A 21,060-nucleotide genomic window follows, 5' to 3' on the forward strand; every position below is an offset into this window, starting at 1 on the left:
TATATATATATATATATATATATATATATATATATATATATATATATGCATACATACACACACACACACATACACACACACACGCTGAGGAAATGCTAATAAAAAAGTTGATATACCAAAAAAAAAAAAAAAAAAGTTGATATAGCAATATCAATACAGACAACTTATAACTTGCATTTTCACTTTTTTCTCCAGTGTCTTTGATGAACAGTTCTTAATTTTATAGAAGTAAATGTATCAATATTTTCTTTCTAGTTAACACTTTTTGTTTAAGATATTCTTTTATCTCCCAAAATCAGAATAATATTTACTATATTTTATATCAAAACTTATAAAGTTTTTCTCTTGACCTGTAAGTCTGGGATCCATCTGGGTTAATTATCTGTGGTGTGAGGTAGGGATGAGTTCCATTTTTTTTCCCAATATGAACATTTTTTTTTTTTCAGATCCATTTGTGGAATAATCCTTCTTTTCACCACTGATCTGCCATGACAGATAAGTGAACTGTTTCTGGAATCTCTATTCTATCCAGTGTTCAAATTTTTTATCCCTGCCCCTATACCATGTTATCTTGATAACTATAGCTGCATAATAAGTCCCAATTGCTGATAGGACAAGTCTCTCCTCCGTACTTTGTGTCTCTAGAAGATATTGACTTATTTGGGCTTATCACTCTTCTATATAAATTAAGAGACAATAAAGATCTAAATAAAGAAATCTATTATTTTTATGAATAGGATAATAACATAAAGATGCCAGTTCTCCCCAATATGATTTATAGATTCAATAAAATTATAATCACAATCCCAGCAAGGTGTTCATGGAACTTGGTAAGCTGATTCTAAAATACATGTTCTCTTTGATCCAGCAATTCTGTTTCCAGTAAAATATATTCTACATATACTTGCACATGTAGGCAAAGTGAATGTACAAAGAAATTCACTGTAGCATTGTTTATACCAGAAAAAAAAAAGATTGGAAACAACTTAATATCAACAAAGATGGAACTGATTAAATAAATTATGGAACATCCATACAAAGAAATACCATAAAAACATTTTTAAAGAGCAAGCCAGCTCCATATACATATATATTATGAGCTCCCACATACATTGTTAAGTGAAAAAGAGCAGAATATACAGCCGCTCTGGAAAACAGTGTGGAGGCTCCTCAAAAAATTAAAAATAGATCTACCCCGTGACCCAGCAATAGCACTGCTAGGAATTTACCCAAGGGATGCAGGAGTACTGATGCACAGGGGCACTTGTATCCCAATGTTTATAGCAGTGCTTTCAACAATAGCCAAATTATGGAAAGAGCCTAAATGTCCATCAACTGACAAATGGATAAAGAAGATGTGGTTTATATATACAGTGGAATACTACTTGGCAATGAGAAAGAATGAAATCCTGCCATTTGCAGCAACATGGATGGAACTGGAGGGTATTATGCTAAGTGAAATAAGTCAGGCAGAGAAAGACAGATACCATATGTTTTCACTCATATGTGGATCCTGAGAAGCTTAACAGAAGACCATGGGGGAGGGGAAGGGGAAAAAAAAAGTTGCAGAGAGGGAGGGAGGCAAACCATAAGAGACTCTTAAATACAGAATACAACTGAGGGTTGATGGGGGCTGGGGGAGAGGGGAAAGTGGGTGATGGGCATTGAGGAGGGCACCTGTTGGGATGAGCACTGGGTGTAGTATGAAAACCAATTTGACAATAAATTATATTTAATATAAAAATAAAATAAAAAGAATAATTTATTTTTTTAATTTTTTTAATTTTAGAGAGAGAGTACAAAGGGAGAAGGGCAGAGAGAGAGAGAAGCATGAAGCCCTATGCGAGCTTGATCCCATGACCCTGGGATCATGACCTGAGCCAAAACCAAGAGTCAGATGCTCAACCAACTGAGCAACCCAGGTGCCCCACGAGAACAATAATTTAAATTATGCTTTTAAATTATTACTTTTAGTTATTATCATTAATATCACTAGTATTTATGGAACATTTATTATGAGACAGACGCTTTTCTATGTGGCAGAACATGGATGAGATAGTTTTACCCCAATGGAATGTTGATAAGTGGCATAGCATTCATCTACCACCACCAGGGGGAGGTCAGTGCGATGGAGGCAGTACACACTTATATTTACCTTGGAGAATTCAGCCCTGTGTTCAGGAAGAGGGAGGCAAGCAGGAAGAGGGAAGGCAAGCAGTAAATAGTGTGGAAAGTCCTATTCACCATTCCACTCAATGAACACATGGTCAAAAGGAGATGGATCCATGAAAGAGATCAACACTGAAATAGTAATTAAAAGACATTGACAAGGGGTCTCAAAGGAGAAGAACAGGTATGATAAAAGTCTCTGACAAAAGGGATTATTTATTGGGACACTTGTTTGCAAGTAGCAAAAACAAAACCCAAACTGCCTTAAACAAAAAGGCCAATTCATCGGCTCACACATGAAAAGTCTGTACTTCAGGCATGGTTGGATCCAGTCATTGGGCCTGCCCCTCCAAGTTTTGGTTCTGCTTCCATCCTAACAGGACTCAACCTCAAGCAAGCTCTCCTCTTCAGCTGCCTCCAGCAGATCCAGCAATTTATCCTTCCTGTTCAAACCCTCATTTGCAAGAATTCTGATAGGAGCCCAGGCTATGTTTGGGTCACATGCCCACCCCCTGGAATGGGAATGCAGTTAATTCCATATAGTTCAGCCACATAGACTGAAGTAGATGGAAGAAAAACAGACCTGTTTTTAATAGAATGAGTGTGAAGAGATAGATGCTGAGCACACAAATCCTACAGATGTCTACAATTGGAGCTTAACCTAGCCTGGAAACCCAGGAGTGGCTACTTTGCAAAGTGGAATTTAATATGAAGATTTAGAAAATTCTACCAAATATGCAAATATTTACCACTCTTCTGAACAAAGATTCTTGGTGCCTTTTATTACTTCTGTCTTTCTGTGACATTAGTGAAGGGTCTCCTATATTGGGAAGTGGCAGAGGAAGAGGCACAAAGCCTTGTCTTTTATTTTTGCCTTTGCCTTACATCTATCCCCAAGTATGGGAACAATGTCTTATTATTATTATATTCCTAGGACTTAGCCCAGGGCCTGGTCTGTAGAGGGGAATTGATAAGTGTTTGACAATCGATGGTAAACTGATGAATAAAATGTAATTTCTAAGAGTATGTTTTGTCATCAGATTGCTAAACTGCATTCTCACAATGAGCTATTTTGTCTTTCCATTACGCTTGCCATTCTTTTTGCTGGTCTCTGGCTCTTCTGCCCCTCAGTTTTGTATCCTGGTTCCCCGTAACCACTTCAGGCTATTTATGTTTTGATGACTCATTTCAACTCTCTGTTAGAGATTCCTCATTCTTCCATTGAGGTTGAACCCTCAGTTTTGATCCAGGTACATGGATGTCAGCTTAAAAAGTAGATTTTCCAACCTCCTTTGTAGCTAATTATGGTCATATAACTTCAGCTTAGTTCTGGATGACAGGAGGTGAGCAGAGGTGTCCCATGACAACTTCCAGGAAATGTCTATGGTTGCTAGCCTCCAAAGATATTTTGCAACGATTCCTCCCCTCCGGGATGTGCATGCCAATCTTCACATCAAGAAGTAGAGTCTGTCCACCACCACCCCTTCCTTGGGCTGGTCCTGGGACTGCTTTGACCAATAGAATGCAGCAGGAGAGACATTCAAGGACTTCCAAACTCAGGCCTTAAGAGGATTAGAGCTTTCAGGAGATTGGCTGCTTTCCAACTATGTTCACGAAGGACTCAGTACTTCCTATTCTTTTTGATGATCATGAAACAAGTGTTCCAGTTTTGGGAATCTTAACATACTATATTAGGAAAATACTCAATGAGAAATAAAATTGGGTCCTAGTCTTGGCTTTTCATCTCCAATTATGTGAATTGATTCAAGACATGTAACCGTTTTGAGTCATCCTTAGTAAAACAATGAGGTTGTACATGTAGATGACTGTTAAGTATCCTTCCTGTGTGAATGTTCAATAACTTAGGACTATAAAGTGAAAAAGTGCATATAAATAAACTCTGCAGTTATAAAACACAGCACAGATGTTATGTTTACCATTTATGATGTGAACTATTTGATGTACAGAAATCAAGTTGGCACTTAAGTTTTCAGGAATATATTCATTACAATGTACAATGTACAATATAATGATCAGAATGGGGTGATTTAAAATGCATTGTTGTATCTTGGATTGGACCCAGAACCAGGAAAAAAAATGACATTTGTGAAAAACTGGTGAAATCGAAATAAAAGTCTGTAGTTATGTAATAGTACTGTACCAATATTAATTTCTTTGTTTTGATAAATGTACCATGGTTATATAAGATGTTATCATTGGGGGAAGCTGAGTAAAGTGTATACAAAAATTCTCTATCTTACCTTTGCAAGTTTTCTAATTTCTAAATTTCTAAACTTATGCCAAAATAAAGATTTTAAAATTAAAAAAAAAAAAAAGAGGATTAGAGCTTTAATTTCCTTCCTCTTGGGACTCTCATGCTTGGAATGATCCTTTTTAAAAAGTTTTTTTAATGTTTATTTTTGAGAGAGAGAGAGAGAGACAGAGTGCGAGCAGGGAATAGGCAGAGAGAGAGGGAGACACAGAATCTGAAGTAGACTTTAGGCTCCGAGCTGTTAACACAGAGCCCAGTGTGGGGCTCAAACCCATGAAATGTGAGATCATTACCTGAGCCAAAGTCCAACACTCAACTGACTGAGCCACCCAGGCGCCCCTGGAATGATCCTTTTTTGAATGCAGATTCCATGTTGTGAGGGAGCTCAAGCAGCTGTGAAGAAGAATGCTCATGAAGGAGAACTGAGGCTTCAGGCAATGGCCCCATCTAAGCTCCTAGCTAATAACCAGTGCCAACTTGCCAACCATGTGGTTGAGATCATTTTGGACCTATCAACTGTCCCAGAATGCTGGTCAACACCATGTAATCAGAACTATGCATTCTGCTCACAGGATCATGATTTATAATAAATCACTGTTGTGTTAAGCCACTTAGTTTTGGGGTGGTTTGTTATACTGAACTAGAAAACAGAAACACATTCCTTAAAATATAGTTATCCTGTGCTCTTTGGTCTTCTTTCCCCCTTTTTCCTTCCTGTTGGCTGGAATGTATACATAATACATAGAGTCAAACAACCATCTTAGACTATGAGTTAATCCTAAGAATGTAGGTCATGCAAGAGAAAAAACTACTTTATATATATAAAAACATATATACATATGCATACATATACACACACATACCCATACCTAAAAGAAAGAAATTTTGATCTTGAATAAACCACTGTTGTTTTGGGTCTCTTAGTCAAGTTGAACCTATACTGACTCACAGGCACCACTCAAATGGTAAGTTTTGCACATTCTCTGTTTCTTCAGTTTCTTGTTCTTCTTTTGATTTTAAAATTATTTTTTGTTTTATCAAAGAGATATGTATATACAGTTTTGAAATCTAAATAATTTGTGAGTTCCAGTTTCTGATAAGATGAGGGATCAGCTTAGCCTCCCTGATTCCTTCCTTCAAGCCCCACCTCATAAATGCCACAAAATCCAGAAGAAAGTTGTGTGAAACTAGCGTAAATATGAGAAGAGTCTCTGGAGCAACAGGAGGTGTTTAGGTCCTGGTGTGAGGGAGAAGTGGAAGCTCACAGCCACACATGACTGAAGGATGGATGGATGGATGGATGGAGATCATGGATGGATAGTCTCCAGGATGGAGACCAGGGGCACTTGGGTTGCAGAGACTTTGAGATGCACCTTGTGCTCTTTAACATTGTCCTGGGCAGATTTTGCCTAGTCTAGTACCACAGTGAAGCAGAAAAGACAGTGGCCATCCCTGTATTGTCAGGACTGCCAGTGTAACATCAGAGTGGGCACTCTAGCCAAGCTGGGCGGTTAAGAACCAGTTAACAGTGTGTGCAAGCTGACTGGCCATCCCCATAGTATTCCCTGCTGGCCCTACTCTGCTTTATGGTGACTCCTGCTTCATGGGCAATTCTTGAAAAAGAGCGGATCCAGGATGGAAGTCTGAATCATAATATCCTGAGATGTGTTCTCACTCTCCCTGCAAAACCCATGTCAAACTTATCAGGACAGACAGAAGCTATGGTTTATGCTTTGGGCCTTCTCATCAGCTCAGGCATCTAATACTTCTAGGATAGGATTTCTCAACCTTGGCTGTAGTGAGGTTTTGGGAAGATAAATTATTGTTGTGAGAGGATTTCTAGTACATTGTCAGGTTTTTAAGAGATCCCTGGCTGTTACCCACTAGAAGCCAGTAGCAGTGCTCTAATACTGCTTCCCTTTTCCTGCAGCCCAGATTGTAGCAACCCAAAATGTCTCTGGAAATTTCTAAATGTCTCCTGTTGTGGCAAAATCACCTCTGGTTGAGAATCTCTATTCTGTAAGAATGGGTATAAGTCCCCTGTGTTGTAGTGTAACTCATAGGAAAAATAATAATTAGCTTATTGAGAGGGCCACTGGGATATGAAAAAAAAAAACCTGGAAAAAATGCAGATGAAGTAAATTTAACAGACCAAAGACAACAAGAAATAAAAATCAGTATATTAAATAAAAAAGAAACGGTGTTGTAAAGGCAAAGGCATAAAGAAGCTCTGAGAGGAATTTCTGAGTATGAAAAAGAAAATGGAAACAAAAGACTTAGTAGGTTGAATAGCAGAGTAAATATAGAATAAATCAAAGAAGTGGAGGATTGGTTCCAGAAAGTATCAGGATGGGTCATACAGCTGAAATATAAAAAAGAAAAGTTAAGAGACATGGAAAATAGAAATGGAAGCAACAACATTCAAATAATGGAAATCTCAGAAGAAGAGGGAAAATATAGAGTGGAATATTTAAGTAATTAGTTACAGAGGAATTCTCAGATTAAAGAAAGTTTTAAAACCTCAAAGTACAAATGCAAGTACTTAAAGAAATTTAAATGAGGAAAAACATACCTAGGTACAGTTTTGTATCATTTAATAGCATCAAGGACAGAGAAAAACTTAAACTCTTCTAGATGCAAAGCAAATTGTCTACGAAGGAAAAAGAATTAGACCAATCTTATTTCTCAACAGCAACATTTGCAGGGAGACTAAATAGCAATATTTTCAGTAAAAACAACAACAACAACAACAACACCAAAAACCTTGGGGCTTAAAATTCTATATGCAGCTAAACTCTCATTTAAATGTGATGTCAACATAATTACTGTTTACCATACAAAGACCCTCTTTTAAAACCTCCTTAGAAGTAGTAAGGAGAAAAAAACACCAGGAAGTTGTGACTAAAAATGGAGGTATAAAAAAATAACTCAGTAAGTGTCACTGTGGTAAAACTTATGACAAAATAAGCAAACAAAATTTTACATACACAGCAATCAGTAACTATAATTGATCAGATAAATTGAAATTTCTTTTGCTTGAAATTTTACATTCAGTTTTATTCTCCTGGTAGTTGCTCCTAACTACTAAACCCAAACTTGATGTTTAATTTTCCCCTTGTAATGGCGAGTAACAAGGAAGAAAAGAAAAAAAGGAACCAGAAAAAAAGTGTGATGAATAGAATACATGAAAAAAATGCTGATATGATTTTTTTTAAGAATTTAAATATAAGAATAATGGGAATAAGTAGAAATAGATCAAACTCAGTACAAAAATATAAAGGCTCAGGATTAATGTGTAATATTATCTATAAGAGAAAGTCTTAAAGCAAAAGATTATAAAAAGATTAAAAATATACAGATGGAGAAAGACAAACCAGAGAAATATGAAATTTTTAAGACTATAGCAATGTTATTATCAGAACAAATAGATACAACAAAAAGGATGCTATACTTTTATAAAAACATAATTCTATATGAGCACCTGAGTAGCTCAGTCAGTAAGCGTCCGACTTTGGCTCAGGTCATGATCTCACCATTCCTGAGTTCAAGTGCTGCCTCTGGCTCTGTGCTGACAGCTCGGAGCCTGGAGCCTGCTTCGGATTCTGTGTCTCCCTCTCTCACCCTGCCCCTCCCCCACTCATGCTCTGTCTCTGTCTCAAGAATAAATAAACATTAAGAAAACTTAAAAAAAAAACATATTTCAATGGATAAAGAGATCGTATACATATAATCGCCTAAGGATTCTCTGAAATATATATAATATATATTTTTTAATGACCATTGAAAGAAATAATTAAGTCAGCAAGTATAGTTGGTAGAATAAGATATACAGGTGTAAGCATTTGTCATACTCATGAAACAGTAAGCAAGATCTGTGCATTTTGTTGTATGTAACTTATTCCTTGTTTCAGTACACATCTTCCAAGAAGCAGGAGCCAAACCAAGATGAGACATGTGAGAAATGTATTGAGGAGAAATGCTCATAAAGAGTAATTACTAGGGAATAGAACAGAAAAAGATGGGGAGAATCTTCCCGGCAGTGCATGTTTGATTCCTGTGAAAGGAAAGGAGGAAGGCAGATTGGGTAGGAATTTCTCTCAGATGTCCCCGTGGTTCTAAGAATGTTTCCGTTAGGCAAAGAGGGAGACCTCAAGCCAAAGTCTGCATCCCGTAAGAGTGAACGAGCCCCATCACCCTGCTGTGCCCAGTCAGTGAAGTGTGGCCTCAGGAGGCAAGAATGTGATGGTGGATTCAGAGTGGTAGCAGCAGGGAATGCCAGTCAACCGTGCTGCCTGCAGCAGGTTCTCTCGAAGGAGACCCGAGTGGCACCTCTCCATGACTGGCACATGCTTAAATAAAATTACAAGAAAATAATGCAACAATGTTTCTCTACATCAGCAATAAGTACATATAAAATATAGCAAACAAGATATCATACACAGCAGCAACCCAACCATAAAGCCTTCTGGAAGAAATCAAACCAAAGCAAAGACTTTTTCCTTTTCAAATGTTTATTTATTTTTGAGAGAGAAAGAGAGCATGTGAAAGCCGTGTAGGGGCATAGAGAGAGGGAGACAGAGGATCTGAAGCAGGCTCTGCGCTGACAGCAGAGAGCTGGATGCAGGGCTCAAACTCACGAGCTGTGAGATCATGACCTGAGCTGAAGTCAGACGCCTAACCGACTGAGCCATCAGGTGCCCCGAAGCAAAGACTTTTTAACAAGAAAGTCAATTAAAGAGCACAATTTTTCCAGTGTGACAATTTTGCAGTGTGAGATTATGCTATGTTCATATATGGAATGAATAACATGTAAACCTGCTGGTTCAACTTAAAGCAACTTTAATTTTAATTCGGATCTCGTTAAAATATCTCAAGAATTTTTAGTAAATCTGACAAATTTATTCTAAAATATATATGAGAAAAAACTAGTTCCATGAATAGCTAAATCGATTTGGAAAAGAATGGAAGGGAGACCTTGTTTACCAGATGCAAAGAAGTGTGGCAGGGGCATAGTGATAAAAATCGAGTGGCAACAGGCACTCGATCCAGTGCCTGGATCCAGGCATGAGGAAAAGGCAAACAGATGAAAGAAAAAGACTAGAAGGTATCGGTTAAGGGATGGATAGGGAAATTAATTGTCCAATGGGACAAGAGAAAAAATCCAAGTGGCTTCAGAGAAGCCTTAAGAAAGGAAGGAAAAGGGACATAATCCCTTTTCTTTTTCCAGTCTTTGAGAAGTGTGTGAGGGAGGCTGTGGTACTTTAGCAATTAAAGCCACCTTGTGATCATGAAGAATGAATGAACTTGTGATCGTGTCCTAATAGCAGAAGACAAGAAGAGCAGGACACTGAGTGTAAGTGGAAAGAACCTAGAGCGTGTTAACACCTGAACCCCTCATCTTCTTAACAACCCAGAGGGACACCATGTGAATCCCTATGTGATACAATAGGAAGTACACATTCATCACCTGTGTGCTATTTTTTGCCATAAACTTGATCTGAACTTGATCAATTCTCTAGACCCAACTAACAATTTACAGGAATTATAGGGGATGGAAGAGCATGTTAAATGACACAGCAGGGATGCAATGAACATATTGCAGAATGCTGGGCACGCAACAGGACAGACAACTTGGCTTTTGTCAACAAATAAATTAGGAGGAATAAAATAGGGAGGGAAAATCTCCAGACTTAAAGAGACTTAAGAGACATAGCAGTCAAATGCATCGTGTGGATCTGGCTTGATTCAAGCAAACCCACTTTTGCCTGAAAAATTTCAGGCAATCAGGCAAATTTGAACAGTGAATTAAAAAAATTTTTTTTACATTTATTTATTTTTGAGAGACAGAGCACAAGCAGGGGAGGGGCCGAGAGAGAAGCAGTCTCCAGGCTCGGAGCAAGCGTTCAGCGTAGAGCCCAATGTAGGGCTCGAACCCACGAACCATGAGATCATGAGCTGAAGTCAGACACTTTAACTGACTGAACCATCCAGGTGCCCCTGAACCATGAGTTTTTGATGGTTATGGAATTATTGTTGATATTTTAGGTGTGACAACAGTAATATGATAGTGATTTTGTAAAATCTTCTATTTTAGAGGTACATGTTAAGAGTATTTATGGATGAAAGTATATGATGTCTGGAATTTGCATCAAAATTAACCTATTCGTGGGTGTGGGTGGGAGGGCCATTGGATGAATTACAGATGAAACAGCAGTGATCACATTTGGATTATAATTGAAGTTACCTTATCATTTTGGAGGTTCATGGTACTATTCCCTCTTCTTTTACATTTGTTTGAAATTTTGTAATAATAATAAAAATATTTTAAGTACATGTTACTGAGCCCACTGCAGACCTTCGGAATCAGAATCCCTGAGGACAGGGCTCACCAGTGTGTATTGTTAACAAGTTCTCCAGCTGATTCTGCTGCACACCAACATTTAAGAAACAGTGTTCAATGACTCAGAAGGCAAGAAACCCAACTGCCAACCTTTTCAAAGTCTGCATATATCCATTTGCATTTTCTGACTATAAAAGACAGTTGTGGGCAGAAATTAATTTAGCCTTCAGGTGCTTCTAGAGTGACCTGGGGTGGGGGGCGTCCCTTCCTCCCATAGCAGCCCCAGGCACCTCTCTTGTAGAGCACTTATCCAGCTGTTTTATAGTTCTCAACTTTCTCCTTCACCGAACCAAGACAACTTACCACAAACACCGTCATACCAAACTATTTATCCCCACACCTCGCAGAGGTACATAGAAGGTGCTCAGGCAATGTTTATTGAAATTATTATTTACCTGATTAGCAAATGAATCATTAACAAACATAAGGTTGGGGCTCATGTCTTTACTGTAATAATATAATCTTTACTATATAAGATCCACGAAGGTAGGAATATTGTTTGTCTTCGTTTCTTTGTCTATTGTGTCTCTCAGTAGAATGTAAACTCCAGGCGGTGGAGGGGAGAGGAGGACACTTGTCTACCTTGTTCACCTCTGAGCCTTTCAGTACCATGCAAAGTGTAAATCTCACGTCTGGTGGCTTCAGTGCTCAAGAAACCCACCATCCTGTGCTCTTGCGGATCTGTGTCACCTGCTTCCAGTCAAGCCAATGGATGGGCTGTTTGTGGTGGTCAATAAATGCTGTCCGGAGACAGAGGTGACAGCAGCGAGCAAGAAGGACAAGCACCCAGCCCTCCTGAGGCTTGCATTCTGATGTGGAGAGGCATACAATGAACAAGGAAACAAACAATTTTAGACAGTGGTGAGCTGGGTAGAGAAAATAAAACACCAGGCAAGCAATTACAATAAAATGTTAGGCTCGGGAAGGACAGGGCACATGGAGGCTGCAACAGTGGAGGCAGAGGGCATGCCAGGTGATCTGAAAGTGATAAGCCCTGCACTGTCCCCTTCTGGGCTGCTCACGCATCCACTCCGAGGGCTCTAGCAGCCTCCCAGGTCTGTACAAGCAGCGCCAACTCCACGCCTTTGTGGGAACGCCTGCTAGAGGGCTACTCGGGAAGCGTCATGAGCATAAGTCACCTCTGTCTTACTGCCAAATCCCTAATCCTGCCCCTCCCATCACCCCCTCCTCACTGGATGATTTCTGCGAATGGCATAAATAAGCCAAGTCAGAAAACCGGACATCACCCTTCTGTGCCCCTCACTGGCCACATCCAGTCACCACCAAGGGTGGTGGATGAGTCACCTCTCCCTGCCCCCACTACGAAGTCTCTATTTCAGACCATTGTGATCTCTTTCCCAATGACCTCTGCCTCTAGTAACAACCTGCGGGCACCACTTGACCACAAATCAAGTCCTGTATGCTCAGAACCCTTCTGGGATAAATTTCTTAGCATGACCCTCCCAATCTGATCCTCACCTACCTCCCCAAGAAATTGCCCAATACCTCTCATTCCCGTGGGCATGTGTGGCCATGCCAGGCTCCAGTCCTCAAACATACGGCATATGCCCTCTTTCGTGTCCTTACTGCTGTCTGTAACACCCCTTAACCCCCTCACCTGCCTTAGGAATTCGGCTCTTGGCTTAATCATCACTTCCTCTGGGGGAACCAGCCTTCTAGGCTGAGTTTCCTATCTCCTCTCTTGGTCCCCGCCATACCCACACTCTCCCCCACGGCAGGCAGGTCTTGCTATGTTTGCTTTAGATTTTGAGCTCTGGAGAATAAAAACTGCATCATTCACTATTGTGTCCAGGGGCAAGAGAGCCGCACTGAACCCCAGTGGTCCTCCTCTGAAAAGTGCGGACAACAATCTTATGTCAGTTGTATTGTGTGGATTAAATGAGATAGTGCATGGAAATGCCTATCACAGTGGGGGCACAGTCCATACATAAATGGTAGCTATTACTATTGCGATGTTCGCACTGAATCTGAACAAGCATTTTATTGAAGTTCGAAATACATTCAGAAAAATGCATAAAATCCTAAGTGTACGTAGCTCAGTGAATTTCCATAAATGAACACGTTCTTGTTACCAGCCCCTAGACAGCACTGTTTGTAAACCCAAGTGTGTTACCACCTCACAGAGGTCCTCCCCGGTCCCCCCTGCTACATAGCCCTCATCGCTGGACAACCTATAGAATCTAGTTACATATTTTATCTATCGTCTATCTCCCTTCATTCCCGTATAAATTCCAGGAAGGTAGGGATTTTTTAAAAGTCTACTTTGTTCACAGCTGTGTCCCCAACTCCTAGACTAGTGCTGGGCACATAGTAGGTGCACAATAAAAATTTGCCAAGGAATGAATGAATACCCGCTTATTTTCATTTCTTTAAGCTCCCAGGTGCTGCAGCACTGTCAGGGTGGACAGCTAGTGTCATCCCAGGTTAGACAGCACAGGGCGGGGACGGCATGCACCAGCCCCCACTGCCCACCTGCCAGTTCTTTCTCCTCACTTTCCTCGCCAGCCCACCCCACCTCACCCCACCTGCATTTTTCATGTATAATTAAAATAAGAATAATAACAACAGCTGCAATAACAGACCGCCTTGGTCCCCCAGCATCCCCCAAGAACTCCCAGGGACACCCAACCCTCCAGGTGGCGGCACCTGCAGGCACTGGTCAAGCTCCCGCTTTTATCTCCCAGGGAGAAATCGAGGGTGCGAGAGAATCCTCCTGTCTTCACCGCCATGCACACCACGATAACGTGTGGTGATCGCCACTGTCGCCTTCGGTCACCACAGGTTTTCATCGTCCGCTTTCCCGTCACCAGCCGTCGCAGCTGGAATGAATGCCAGGCTCTGTTCTGGGCTCCGGGGCTTGTGGCAGTGAATACGGTTCCTGCAGAAACAAACGGGTAATGAATGGGGCAGCGGCCGGAGCAAGAAGGGACCCGCACAGAGTGCTCAGGCACAGCCACTCAGAGGAGGCAACGCTTAGCCGAGACCAGGGTGAGACCAGGGTGGTGGGAAGGAGCTGGCCGCGCGGCGACGTGCTGGGAGGGGTAGATGGTAAAGAGAGCTGCAAGCAGAGGGAACAGCGAGTGTTGGACTCCTTCCACACCCACTGCGTCGTTTACTCTTCCCCCTAACTTTGGGGGGGGGCATCTTTGCCCCGTTTTACAGACAAGGAAGCCGAGGCCCAGAAGGATTAAGGAATTTACCGAGGCAGAATTGGAACCCAGGACTCTGAAATATGCCCAACCCGGGCTCTGTCCAGCCCGCATCTTGCGCCGCCTCCTTCCTCCCGCGCCGTGACCTTAACTCGGCACGTGCTGGCCCCTTGTGGCCCCCCCTCCCGCATTGTCCCACTTAGTCCTTCTTGGGGAGGGCAGACTGGGGGCCTTTGCAAGGGACCGCGGGTACCTCACCCAGCTTGGGGGCCTGGGTTAGAGACCCCCCCCCCCTTGCCCTGCGTTAGGGACCCCGCCCGGCCGCCCCGCCCCTTCCGCGGCCGGGCCGGCGCTGCCTCTGTCCATGGTCAAAGCACCCGGGGTAATCCGCCTTTCTCTTCCGCCTGCCGAGCCCCATTCATATTCTAATCACAGCGCTGCCGGCCCGCGAACGGCCACTTTATCGGGGCCCGCGGAGACGCAGCCTGCCCCCCCCACTTCCACTTCCAGCCCCCCAGCTCCTCGCCCCCCTCTTTCTGCACTTTAAACTCAGCCGGGGAGGGGGTCCCTGGGAAAACCGCGTCCCCACTTGGACGCCGGTCTTCTCACAAACTTCGCGGCCGGCTGGGGGGCGGAGGCGAGGGCGGGAGGAGGGAGGGAGGCGGGGAGGGAGGGTCTGGGACACAGACAGACTGACAGAGTTACGGGAAGAGGCGGGGAGGGGGGTGTCAGAGAGACCAAGGGGGATAGAGACAGAGGGGCAGAGTCCTAGGGAGAGACAAAGAGACGTGGGGGCAGGGGCTGGACAGAAAGATAGGCAGCCAAAACAGGAGAAATAGAGGGACACAGAGGCCGGGAGAAGGACAGAGTGAGAGACAGAGACGGGGAGAGAAGCAGAGAAGGAGAGAGATGCAGGGAAAGGGGAGAGACCCAGTGAAGGAGATGGATAAATCCAGAGCAAGACAGAAAGTTCTGGAGGAGACGAGTCAGCCCCTCACATCCTCCCTGCCTGGCGGCCTCCTCACCAGGGGCTGGGGTCTTAGGTCTCCCCCCCACACACACACCTTTCACCCTCAGCTCGCTCCACTCCCCCACGCGTGTCCGCGGATCCGCGTGGAAGGAAGTCGAGGCATACCTCCTCCCGCATTCCCAGGGCCCCCATCTGACCCGGGACCGAACCGGGAGGGGGGGCACAAGAGGAGAGGAAAAGGAGTGGGGCCCACTCGTGGCCGCTTAGGCGACTCCCCAGGCTCCCCGAAGTCCCCTGCCGCCCCCCCCCACCGCCCCGCCCGGCCCGATGGGGGAGGGGTGGGGAGGGAGGAGGGGGCCACATCTAAGCCAATTTTGATTTCGCCTATAATGAGTGCTGGGCGAAGGCTGGAGAAGGCCTCTGGAACTTTAAATAAGAAAAACGTTGCTAATGCTATAATAGAAGGGGGAAGTCGGAGGGCTGGGATTGCGTCGCTCTGAGCCCCCCTTTTCGGAGGCGGCTTTTCTTATTCAAAACAGGCCCACAATGGGCTTCACAGTGCGCCTCGCCACGGCCCCATCTGACGAGCGGCCATTCATCAGGCCGGCTGGCCTATCAATGACATTGCTCCCATCGGGGCTCCTATAAAATGATGCTTTTTCCCATGAAACATCCGCAAACATTTTGACGGGTTTGGCTTTGCCCGGCTGGATTACTGAGTGTCCCCTCACTCGCTCGCTCTTTCTCTCTCCCCCTTCTCTGCGCTCTCTCCCTTCTCTCTCTCTCTCTCTCCTCTTTCTTCTCTTTTCTTTCTTCTTTCTCTTCCTTTTCCTTTCCTCCTCTATCCTTTCGCCCCTGCACTCTCTCTCTACGTCTCTTTCTCTCCTTACTCCCTTCCTCCCTGGGCATCTCTAGCACAGGGGATCCCCAAACCTCAGGACTTTTGGGGGGCGCCCGTGCTGTCCATGGGAAGAGCATGCATTGTGGGTTACTGGAGGAACCCGACATGGATTCCACAGGTCAGTCCTACTGGTGGGGGTTGGGGGGAGACATGGGGGGGGGAAGAAAAGGGAGAAGGGGAACTTCAGAAAGAGTTGCAAAAACTTCAGAAGGGTCAACTTGACAGTGGAACCCTAGGAAATAACGGAGAGCGTGCACAAGTTTTCAATCCGTCGCGATGTGCGATGTAAGTGGATACGTGGAAGTGTGTGTGTGTGTAAGCGTGTGATTGTGTAAACGTGTGAGTGTGTGTGCGCGCGCGCGCTGAGGAGCGCGCTTTTGCTTGCCCTGAACACAAAGTTACGTAAAGATTCTCTGGCTCGCGGCGAGCTCGAGGTGCCGCTCGCAGAAACTTTGCGGGCCGACCGCCCCCTCCCGGGCCCGGCTCCTCCCCCGGGTTTGGGGGCCCCGGAATAGCGGTGCGCTCTGAGGCTGGTGGCTAGGGCCAGGAAGCCGAGCGGAACTCCCCAGAGGCGGGGGAGGGCGAAGGCTTCGCACAGCGCCTGGGAGGTGGGGACGGAGGCTCCGACTGGTGGAGACGCGCAGCTGGAGGGAGTGGCGGCGGCGAACACGGTGGTCCTAGGGAATCCGCGCGGGGTCGGGAGGTGGGAGCCCCGGGCCGTCCGAGGCGGGGTGTAACCTCCTCGCCCGGAAGGGGCATCCGACCACGCGCTCCGCTGCGCGGCTGTAACTCTGCTGCAAGGGGGGCAGGACGCAGTGCGGCCGGCGAGGCCTGGCGTCCGGGTCTGCAAACCGCTAGGTACTTTGGGGGCTGTGGGCGTCAGGTTTTGGGGTCGCGGCAATCCGTAACAACTGAGAAGGGAAACCAAGGAGTCTCTTACAACGAAAAAGCCCAGCGTCTCCGTTCTCCAGTAGAACTTTCTCCACCTTCCACTTCTAGCACCTTGGACGAGCCGCCAAACTTGTAGATCCAAGCAATGCTCCCTACGCCCCTTCCAGGTGGAAGAAGTTCTCTGGAAGCCCCCCCCCCCCCCGAATTCCCAACTGCAGTCCCCAACCAGTCCATACCAGCCGGATGCAGCCTTGGGGATTCTGGGGGGAGGTAAGCCTGGGGAGAGGCAGAAGCAGGGCGGTGAGCGCAGCCTGGGCCGAGGCGGCAGCTTAACGAGATGCTGGGGACCGTGCCTAGGAGCATCTGTGGCTGGGCTTTGCAGCGCGGAGCAACAAGTGCCTTCCAGCCTCTGCATCCCTTAACACACACGCGTCCCTTCCTTGGAGCAAATAAACACCACCAGAATGTTTCCCCACCTCCCTCCGAAGCAGGCTGGAAATGCATGTTGGGTGGGGGTAGGGGTCATCCGGGCCTCGACCCAGATGGTCTTCCTTCGGTCCACGCAGCGATTTCCAGCCCCTCCAGGCTTCTGCCAGAGGCCCTGCTGGCCAGGATACCCACCCCCTCGGGTCAGGGGGATCTTCGGTTTTTCCAGGGCTTATCTTTGATCCCAAGAGCCAAGTCCCTCTCTCGCTGAGTGGGTGTGGGCCCCCTGGGAGTGGGGAAAGGCTGAGCCCCGCGGTCTTCCCTCCTACAGAAGATAACCTAGGCAAGGAGAGGCGTCTCCTGCCGCACGAGCCGGCTGCGGGTAGTGGCGGGCCCTGCCTGCGTACTCTCTGCTGTCGGTAAAGAAGGCACCACAGAAGGAAAAGAGCCCCTCCCTCTATATTTTTATGTCAAGGGTTTGCGCCACTACTCACCACCCGGCCACCCCAAATTTAGAGGCGAACATCTTTGAACAAAATTAAACCTATGTCTGCATTGTTTGTGGTCAAATATTCACAAGGGGCTCACGTAGGGACTTGGGGTCTCCCGGCACCCCACACCCGCCAAGACCCAGTTGGGGGGTTTTAACTGCCCTGTCCACACGACTGGAACTTCTTGTGCGTTCTGGGGTAGAGCTGTGGGGTTGTGGAAACGTTCTGTTTTCTGTCTTCGATGTAGCTGGTGGTCGCGGAGGCACCTGGTCACTTTTACTCCAACTGCAGACACCCCAAACTGGTTCTGAAACAGCAATCTTTTCCACATCCGCTCCCCTCCCTGTTTTCGAAAATCGGAGACCTCCCCAGATCGCCATCCTGAAATCAAAATAAAAAGTTCTGGGAGCTGGCAGCGTGAAGGAAATGACACGCGGCGCACCAGGTGACATTTCACTCGGAGTTGCAAAACCGACGACGAGGGAAATGCAGCGTCGCGCGGTCCGGTCCAGGAGCCTCCCCTCACCTCCCTTCCAGAGAACTTAATCCAATTAGCTTTTCTTCAGCGTTTCCCTTGTTATGTAAAGGTCCTTTCTCCCCGCTGGCGGAGCCTAGCGCTCCCGGGAGCAGTTCGATTCTGCTCCCTTTCCAGCAGATTGCGTGCGACTGGAACCACGGGTGTTATTACTTAATATTTCATTCTGAAAGGGCTCCAGCAACCGATTCGCAGCAAGTGCTGGGGCGAAGTCGGGAGCGTCCAGATCAGTGAGGCCGGGGAGCCAGGCCTCCGTCCCCTACTCTTAAAAGGAAAATCCCCGCAAAGTGCCTTCGGCCCGGGAGAACAGTTTTGCAGGGGCCGGGGCTCTAGTGGTCTGCCTCGGGGCCACTTCAGCGTGACCTGCGGAAACGCGCCCCTTTGTTCCGCGCACCGAGTCGGTAATATATTCCTCCAGTTTTCCCCAAATACTCCTCAAGTGCGGGGCTAAGACAATGGCCCCGTCGGGGGAGGCCGGCGCGCCGGCGCGCGCCTCCTGGGCCTTCCGCGCGCTCGCGGCGGAGCGCGACAAAGCGGAGCCCCTCTCCCGGGAGACTGGCGGCGCAGCCGGGCTCGGGCGGACGGCGAAGGCCGCAGGCGCGCGCGTGAGGTCGTCGACGCGCCGTCCGGCCCGTGCGCGGCTTGCGGTTGGGGCGGGCGCACGCCCCTCCCGGCCGCCGCCGCCGCCGCCGCACGCCGCGCACCAGCGAGCACCCAGCGCGGGGCCACCCTCTCCTCGTGAGACAAGCGCGGCCGCCACGCGTGCCCGGCCCGGTGGGTCCGGACCCGGCTGCCCTGCCCAGGCGAGCGTTGCTCGGTTCCTCAAGGTACCCGGGAATTCGAGAACGAGGGAGAAAAGTAGGTAGAATTTTAGGCCACCGAGAACTTGTGCCAGGTGGCCCGGGGCGGGGTCGGTCGGCTACGCAACAGAAGGGTTGTTTCTTGTTAAACGGGATGGCGCCTTAGAGAGGGCACCGCCCAGCCCGAATTAGAAACTTCCGTCTCTACCACTTTCTGCCCCGAAATCCAGTATCCAGAGTTGGGGCGGCCGAAGTACCCCTGGAGTCGGATTTGAGCACCACGGGCCACAACGGCGGGAAGGCACGCTCGTCTACGGGCCCCGGCTCAGCACAAGGCCCCGACCTGGCTCCTTGGCCCCCAGGTGGGGACGCTCAGTCGCTCTGGCTTGGGGCCCCTGGGGCAGAGAGCGCCCTGGTCGGAACAGAACCCGGGCCTCCTCCTTCCGCTCCCAGCTGCGGCGCTCGGTTAGGAGCTACCTTCTCCCGCCCGGGGACCACGTCTGCGGGCTCGAGGGAGCAAAGGGTCGGGGGTCCGCCCTTTGCTCTTGGACCCAAATCAGACGGTCTCTCCCTCCCCGGGCGTGTGTATGTTCGTGTGTGTGTGTTTGTGTGTGTGTGGCCGGCGAGGGGGCAAGCGCGTCCCCACTCTCGCCACCTGCCAGAGCGCCGGCGTCCGTGAGTTTGGAAGTAGGGTCAAGTGAGAGCTGCGTGGTCTTGGGGTTCCCAGGCCGGTGGCTGCAGCCCTCGCCCGCGCGGACGAGGCGCTCAGGCCGGGTCCGGGGAGCTCCGCAAGCGACTCCGCCCGGCGGCCGTGACAGCGCGCTTTCCCACCCGGCCTGCAGGACCCAGAGACCTGGAAAAGTTGGTAGGGGCCGCCGGGCGGCTAGGCCGGAGGATTTCCTTAGCCGCGCCCGCCCCCCCCCCTCCCCGGCGCGTCGCCATGGTGACCGCTGGAAGTTGGTGGTGGAAAACAGACCCGGCGCAAAGCAAAATATTATGAGTGCAGTTGGGGTGACTTCATGGGGGGGCGGGGGACCGGAGGGCATGAGCGGGAGCCAGAGGCACAGACCGACAACAAAGGACCTGGTGCGAGTTGGAGAGAGTTTGCTCGGGCCTCCCTGCCGCTCTGTGAGCGCTAGACTGACCTGCTCCCCAGAGGCACTGAGGTCTCTAATTTCTCTCCAGCAGCTACACCTTGTCTTGGCTCACCTGTGTGCCCTTCTTCCCACTCCTCCTCACCTGGTTGTCCTGCAGCCTGACTCCCCATCCCGAGGGTTAGGCGCCAGCTGGGCAGAGCGCCCACCTCCCCCCATGAGCCACACTCTCACCAACGTGAAAGGTCCTGGCTTTTCTTCCTCACGACACGTGGGTCACCCGGGATGCATTTCTCATCCTTCCTTCTCAAATCGAATCTTAAAAGGTTGAGGGGATAGGATTAGGCCGGAAAGAGAAGAGAAGGAGTTGCCTGCTCAGAAATCTGAGGACAGAGGAGCAGGGAGTTCCTATCCATTTTTCCCCTCCTTTGTACAGTGGGAAAAAGCTCTGAGTTACAATTCTGACTCAGCCGCTTTTAATGTTACTTTAGGTGAATCTTATAGCCTCTCTTAGATTAATTTTCATTGTCTGTAAAATGAAGGCTTAGGCAGCTTACAGTCTGGGATTTTCTGATAATTACTCGTAAACCTCTTTACGATAGAATCCAGGAAGCATATGTGAGCTGATTACCACTATCTGAACTGTGACCCACTGTACAATTAGTGCATCTCTCCCCACACTAATAATAACCTAAAATATTTTGATGAATCATCTATTAGGATTTTGAGAGTCAAGAAGAACCTTGGATAACCACTTTTTAAAGGCCTATAATTTCCTATCTTAATTACACCTAAGGTGCATTCCTTAAGACACTGAATTGGGGGGACTGTACCCAGCGTCCATTTAGGAAGCACTGAAATGCCTCTAGATGATGAGACCAGCATCACAGACCTTCACATACCTGGGAGAGGTATGCACGCTGGCCAGCGTAGAGAAATGT

General features: G+C 47.2%; 2 long non-coding RNA genes across 3 annotated transcripts in view; one reads left to right on the top strand and one right to left on the bottom strand.

The window, feature by feature from the left end:
- The window catches only part of LOC125919522 (uncharacterized), a 21,860-nt gene extending 20,313 nt beyond the window's left edge, over positions 1-1,547 (top strand). For both annotated transcript variants that reach the window (XR_007456814.1, XR_007456815.1), the window contains exon 6: positions 447-1,547. This is a non-coding gene — a long non-coding RNA (uncharacterized LOC125919522). The remainder of the gene's footprint in view (positions 1-446) is intronic.
- Positions 1,548-17,737: 16,190 nt separating this feature from the next.
- LOC125919523 (uncharacterized) lies at positions 17,738-18,787 on the bottom strand. Its single transcript, XR_007456816.1, has 2 exons — positions 18,217-18,787; positions 17,738-18,071 (listed from the first exon to the last, which is right to left on the bottom strand). It is a non-coding gene; the product is annotated as an uncharacterized LOC125919523 (long non-coding RNA).
- Positions 18,788-21,060: the final 2,273 nt, after the last annotated feature.

The sequence above is a fragment of the Panthera uncia genome, chromosome B4, assembly GCF_023721935.1.
Source record: "Panthera uncia isolate 11264 chromosome B4, Puncia_PCG_1.0, whole genome shotgun sequence".
NCBI lineage: Eukaryota > Metazoa > Chordata > Mammalia > Carnivora > Felidae > Panthera > Panthera uncia.